The sequence below is a fragment of the Arachis ipaensis genome, chromosome B10, assembly GCF_059453495.1.
Source record: "Arachis ipaensis isolate K30076 ecotype BB chromosome B10, ASM5945349v1, whole genome shotgun sequence".
Classification (NCBI taxonomy): Eukaryota; Viridiplantae; Streptophyta; class Magnoliopsida; order Fabales; family Fabaceae; genus Arachis; species Arachis ipaensis.
In genome coordinates, this window is record NC_142435.1 from 87,190,018 (window position 1) to 87,197,354 (window position 7,337).

Consider the following 7,337-nt stretch of genomic DNA (forward strand, 5'->3'; position numbering starts at 1 on the left):
TGAAATTTTCTTCTGTATTGCTTGGGAGAGTACTGGGAGGAGTTTCAGTAATCTTCTTACTCAGCTGACCCACCTGTGCCTCCAAATTTCTAATGGAGGACCTTGTTTCATTCATGAAACTTAGTGTGGTCTTAGATAGATCAGAGACTATAGTTGCCAGGCTAGAATGGCTCTGTTCAGAATTCTCTATCTGTTGCTGAGAAGATAATGGAAAAGGCTTGCTATTGCTAAACCTATTTCTTCCATCATTATTATTGAAGCCTTGTTGAGGCTTCTGTTGGTCTTTCCATGAGAAATTTGGATGATTTCTCCATGAAGGATTATAGGTGTTTCCATAGGATTCTCCCATGTAATTCACCTCTGCCATTGCAGGGTTCTCAAGATCATAAGCTTCTTTTTCATAAGATGCTTCTTTAGTACTGTTGGATGCAGCTTGCAATCCATTCAGACTCTGAGAAATCGTATTGACTTGCTGAGTCAATATTTTGTTCGGAGCCAATATGGCATTCAGAGTATCAATTTCAAGAACTCCCTTCTTCTGAGGCATCCCATTGTTCATAGGACTCCTCTCAGAGGTGTACATGAATTGGTTATTTGCAACCATTTCAATGAGTTCCTGAGCTTCTGCAGGGGTTTTCAGATGGAGAGATCCTCCTGCAAAATGGTCCAATGATATTTTTTACAACTCAGATAGACCATCATAAAATATACATATGATACTCCATTCTGGAAGCATGTCAGTAGGACACCTTTTGATCAATTGCTTATATCTTTCCCAAGCTTCATAGAGGGACTCACCTTCCTTCTGTCTGAAGGTTTGGATTTCCAATCTAAGCTTGCTCATCTTTTGAGGTGAAAAGAATTTGGCCAGAAAAGCACTGACTAGCTTTTCCCAAGAGTTCAGGCTTTCCTTAAGTTGTGAATCCAACCATGTTCTAGCTCTGTCTCTTACAGCAAAAGGGAAAAGCATAAGCCTGTAGACCTCGGGATCAACTCCATTGGTCTTGACAGTGTAACAAATTTGTAAGAATTCAGCTAGGAACTGATGAGAATCTTCCAATGGAAGTCCATGAAACTTGTAATTTTGTTGCATTAGAGAAACTAATTGAGGCTTAAGCTCAAAGTTGTTTGCTCCAATGGCAGGAATTAAGATGTTTCTTCCATAGAAGTTAGAAAAGGGTGCAATAAAGTCACCAAGCATCTTCCTTGCATCTCCACCATTGTTATTGGGTTCGGCCATGTCTCCTTCTTTTTCGAAAATTTCTGTCAGGTCCTCTCCAGAGGGTTGTGCTTTAGATTCTCTTAGTTTCCTCTTAAGAGTCCTTTCAGGTTCAGGATCAGCTTCAATAAGAATGTCTTTATTCCTGTTCCTGCACATATGAAAAAAGAAGAGAACAAAGAAAATATGGAATCCTCTATGTCATAGTATAGAGATTCCCTTATGTGAGTAGAAGAGAAGAATAGAAGAAGGAGAAGAAAAAAAAATTCGAACACAGAGAAGAAGAGGGGGTTCGAATTTTGAGTGGAAAAGGAGTGTTAGTAGATAAATAAAAAATAGAAAGAGATGAGAGAGGTAGATTTCAAAATTTAAATTAAAATAAAAAGAAAATATTTTTATTTTTATTTTAATTATTGGTTATTATTCAAAAATTAAAAAGAGAAATAAGATTAAATTAAAATTTAAAACAATTAGTTAACTAAAAGTTATTTTGAAAAAGTGGTAAGGGATTTTCGACAATTAGAGAGAGAAAATTAGTTAGGTGGTTGTGAAAAAGATATGATTGAAATAGAAAACTTTTAAAATCAAACAAAAAGTCAGGTAGTTAATTGAAAAAGATTTGAAAATCAAATTTGAAAAGATAAGAAGTTAGAAAAGATTTTGAAATTGAGTTTTGAAAAAGATATGATTGAAATTTATTTTGAAAAAGATTTGAAAAAGAAATTTAAAAAGATTTGATTTTTAAAATTAAAGTTAATTACTTGACTAACATGAAACAAAAAGATATGATTCTAAAATTTAAAGATTGAGCCTTTCTTACTAGGCAAGTAACAAACCTAAAATTTTTGAATCAATCACGTTAATTGTTAGCATTAATTTTGAAAATATGAAATAAAAATAAGAAAAAGGTTTTGAAAATCAATTTTTTAAAAGTTTTCGAAAATATCTATAGAAAATGAAAAAGATTTGATTTTTGAAAAAGTTTTGAAAAGATAGGATTTTTAAATTAAAAATTTGACTTGATTGATAAGAAACAACTAGAATTTTAAAAATTTTGACTAAATGAAACCAAATTTTCGAAAATTATGAGCAAAATAAGGAAAAGATATTTTTTTTATTTTTGATTTTTAATGAGAGAGAAAAACATAAAAATGATGCAAAACATGAGAATTCAAGATCAAAACACATGATGCATGCAAGAACACTTTGAATGTCAAGATGAACACCAAGAACTTATTTTTGAAAATTTTTAAGAAAAGAGAAACATGCAAGACACCAAACTTAGAAATTTTCAAACTTTAGACACTAACAAATTGAAAATGCATATGAAAAACAAGAAAAGACACAAAACAAGAAAATGCAAAGATCAAACAAAGAAGATCATCAAGAACAACTTGAAGATTATGAAGAACAGTTTCATGCAGGTGTTCTTCGAAAATTTTAAAGAAAAATTAAAAAGATGCAATTGACATCAAACTTAAAAATTGACACTAGACTCAAACAAGAAACATCAAATTTTTGGTTTTTATGATTTTATTAAATTGTTTTGGTATTTTTCAAAAATTATTTTGAAAAAGAAAGTAAAGAAATTCAAAATTTTTAATAAGGATTCCAGGAATCATGCAATGCTAGTCTAAAGCTCCGGTCTAGGAATTAGACATGGCTTACTAGCCAGCCAAGCTTTCAGTGAAAGCTTCGGTCCAAAATACTAGACATGGCCAATGGCCAGCCAAGCTTCAGCAGAACATTACATACAACAGCTAAATTGTTGAGAAAGACAAAGAAGCTCTTCTAAAGATAAGTGAAACCTAGGTCTAAAGGATTAGACATGGCTTAACAGCCATCCAGGATTCAACATATCTCATGAAACTCTAGAATTCATTCTTAAAAATTCTGTAGAACATAGAATAATTTAATTTTTTATTTATATTTTTTTTTGAAAATTTTTCGAAAATAAAAATAATAAAAACAAAAAGCTTAAAATTAAAATAAAATTACCTAATCTGAGCAACAAGATGAACCGTCAGTTGTCCAAACTCGAACAATCCTCGGCAACGGTGCCAAAAACTTGGTCATTCAATCATTCATACTCCTTTCCACGGCAAGCTTTATGTTGGGGGATCACCGTTGTCAATGGCTACCATCCGTTCTCTCAGTGAAAATGGTCCAAATGCGCTGTCACTGTACGGCTAATCATCTGTCGGTTCTTGATCATGTTGGAATAGGATCCATTGATCCTTTTGCGTCTGTCAGTACGTCCAACACTCGCGAGTTTGAAGCTCGTCACAGTCATCCCTTCCCAGATCCTACTCGGAATACCACAGACAAGGTTTAGACTTTCTGGATCTCAAGAATGGCCGCCAATAATTCTAGCCTATACCACAAAGACTCCGATCTTTCGGAATGGAGGCTAAGAGATACATACTCAAGCTATTACAGATGGAACGGAAGTGGTTGTCAGGCACGTGTTCATAGGTGAGAATGATGATGAGTGTCACGGATCATCACATTCATCAGGTTGAAGTGCGAGTGAATATATTAGAATAAGAATAAGCTTGAATTGAATAGAAAAACAATAATACTTTACATTAATTCATGATGAACAGCAGAGCTCCACACCTTAATCTATGGAGTGTAGAAACTCCACCGTTGAAAATACATAAGTGATAATGGTGTTCATTGGCTTCGGCCCCAGAGGGGGAACCAGAATGACCAAGACCTAGGGTCTAAGGAATAAACGTCCAAAGATATAAAATAAATCCCTAAAAGTAGTTTTTATACTAAACTAGTAACCTAGGGTTTACAGAAATGAGTAAATGATGCAGAAATCTGCTTCCAGGCCCACTTGGTGTGTGCTTGGGCTTAGCATTGAAGCTTTCACATGTAGAGGCTTTTCTTGGAGTTAAACGCCAGCTTTGGTGCCAGTTTGGGCATTTAACTCCAGCTTGTAATTCAGTTCTGGCGTTTAACGCCAGAATAGGGCAGAAAGTTGGCGTTTAAACGCCAGTTTGCGTCATCAAAACTCGGGGAAAGTATGAACTATTATATATTGCTGGAAAGCCCAGGATGTCTACTTTTCAACGCAATTGAGAGTGCGCTAATTGGGCCTCTGTAGCTCTAGAATCCAATAGCATCTGCAGTCCTTTTTCAGCCTCTGAATTAGATTTTTGCTCAGGTCCCCCAATTTCATCCAGAAAATACCTGAAATCACAAAAAAAATACACAAACTCATAGTAAAGTCCAGAAATGTGATTTTTATTTAGAAACTAATAAAAATATACTAAAAAGTAGCTAAATGATACTAAAAACTACCTAAAAACAATGCCAAAAAGTGTATAAATTATCCACTCATCAGGTGGCAAAAACATGCAATTCAAAAGATATAGAGTGCTTTGAATGCAACGTCATACACTTGGTATTCAAAAAGGTTAAGCATGAAAAATTCAAAACCAAGTAACAACAAGTAACCTCACAATGAATTCAACAATGACAATTAGCAACAATGATGTTAAAATAACATCTTATCAGTAATCAGCAGCAATAAACAGCAAAAAATATTAATAATTCAACATTTATAATGAAAAATAGAAAAAAAATGTAAGTCAAACTAACTAAACAACTAACTAACTAAAAAAATGGTGATAAATGGTGTTTGGTAGTGTTGGATGATGGTTGAAGGAGGGAAAGAAAAGAAGAGAAGAGAGAAGAAGGAAAGAAATGGAAAGAGAAGAAAAGAAGGTGGGTGAAACAGGACAACCCACGCGTACGCGTGGAGTGACGCGTGCGCGTGGTGAGGTGAAAGGGGATCGATGCGTACGCGTGGGTCACACATACGTGTGATGGACAAATCAGAGAGGCGACGCGTATGCGTGGGTGACACGTACGCGAGGGAGGACTTTGTGCTAGAGGCACAATTCCAGCCCACAACTCGCACAACTCTTTGGAATTTGTATGGGAGGTTAAAAGTTTGGATGAGGCGTACGCGTGGATGGTCGAAATTCTTGGTGTCACGCTTACGCGTGGGTGACGTATACGCGTGGCATGGTGCTCTATTTTTCAAAATTTTTCCAAGTTCTTGCACCAAACCAAGCATTCCAAACCTCCAACCAGCTACCAAAACACCATAAAACCTTATTTAACCTAATAGACTCCCAAATAAACTCAACTAACTAAACAAAACATGAAATTAAACTAATTTTTACCAATATTTACAAAAAGGAAAAGGAAAAGATATTACCATGGTGGGGTGTCTCCCACCTAGCACTTTTGTTTATTGTCCTTAAGTTGGACTTATGGGGAGCTCCTAATCAAGGTGGCTTGTGCTTGAATCCATCCTTAAACATCCACCAATGCTTGGATCTCCAATAAGCTCCATCATTCAAAGTTAATAGCTCTAAGCTTTGATGGAGTTCTTCACAAACCATGAGCTCCCAAAGTTGATCCTCCTCTAGTAATCCGGGATCCCACACTTTGTTTTAACACTCGTCTTTAAGTTGGTCATGTTGATCCCCTCCGGGTGGTAGAGAAGCCAAATTCTCATGAAGGAACCAAACTACCCTCCTAGACCCATCTATTTGAGAACTACACCAATCCATGCTCCTCAATCTTGAGCTTCCAACCATCATGAGCCTAGATTTATAATGCCAACCACTAAACATCCTCCTCTTACGCTTAATTCCACAAAGCGCCCTAAGTTGGCCATCCGTTTCAAGCAAACCAAATTCAAGTGGGATAATAAAGCTAAGAGTTAGAAGTTTTACCCACTCAAATGAAGGATTAGATGGCAACTTAGGTGGAGGAGTTCCCAATGATCTTGACAAAGTACGTTCCACTCTCATCCATCCTCTTTTAGAGGCTTTCACTACTTGGCAAGGTTCTTCAAGCTCTACCTCTTGCCAAGCTTCCCGATGTTCAAGTTCTTCCTCACCAAATTCTTCTATCTCTTCCCCATCACTCAAGTCATAGATAGGAGGTTTAGTGAAGTCTACCTCATTATCAATCCCAAGCCCAATGGGGAAGGATTCTTCAAACTCAAAAGGATCATATGTTGATACGGAATCATCATAGATAGGGGAACTTGGTGCTTGCCCCACTTATTCTAATTCTTCAATCACATTGTGCCTTACACCAATTTCAAACTCCATAGAAGAAGGCTCTTTAACTTGAGATTCCTCCTTGTACTCAACATCTCCTAAATCTTCAACCACTACTTCCTCTTGTCCAATAATCTCTACCTCCTCCTCTTATTGCACTTTTTACTTCAACTCTTCCTCTTCACATTGAAGCTTCAAGTCCATTCCCTCACTATGCTCCTCAGTTGCTTCTCCACATTCAACAATGGAATTTCCTTGATCACGTAAGCTTAGGTAAGACGAGACCATGTTGCTAACGACTTCCACCACGGTAGCAATCTTGGCTTCTATCTCCTTGAATTCCTTCTCTGTCTCCTCTTGTTGTCTTAGGATACAAGATCTAAGATCTCTTTGTTCTAGCATGAGGGCATGGAGACCTTCATCTATTGGAGGTGGTGGAAGAGAGGGTTCATTATTTGAGGAAAAGGTATTATAATTGGAAGGTGGTTCATATTGGTGGAAATCTTGAGGTGGTGTATATAGAATTTGTGGTTTATGGGGGTATTGGTGTTGGCATGGTGGTGGCTCTAGATATGGTTCATATGGTGGTTGGTATAGTGGATATGGGTTAGGATCATATGGAGGTGAATGGTGGTATGAGGCTTGTGAGTGAGGTTGACAATAATATTGAGAGTTTGGTTAATAATTATATACATTGTGGGGTGGATTGTAGCCATGAGAGATTGGAGGAGGTTGTTGCCATGAAGGTTGACCATAAACATGTGGCTCCTCCCTAAATTGGTATCCATTCCCACAATGTGGTTCCTGATTGAAGCTTTCATTCCCTACAACATAATTGTAGCCAAACTCATAGCCAAAAGGATGAGAATTCATAGTAAAAGAGAAAACAAAAACAAAAGCTAACAAGAAACAAAGAAAACAAAGACCTACAACTAGCAACACTAACAAAGAAGCACAAGGCAAACATATTCACAATATTCACATATATACATTAGCCAATAACATAACACCATTGCAATTCCCCG

General features: G+C 36.5%; 1 non-coding gene across 1 annotated transcript; it reads left to right on the plus strand.

The window, feature by feature from the left end:
• The first annotated feature begins 730 nt into the window (after window positions 1–730).
• LOC148580750 (small nucleolar RNA R71) lies at window positions 731–838 on the plus strand. Its single transcript, XR_015896167.1, has one exon. It is a non-coding gene; the product is annotated as a small nucleolar RNA R71 (small nucleolar RNA).
• The last annotated feature ends 6,499 nt before the right edge of the window (window positions 839–7,337 follow it).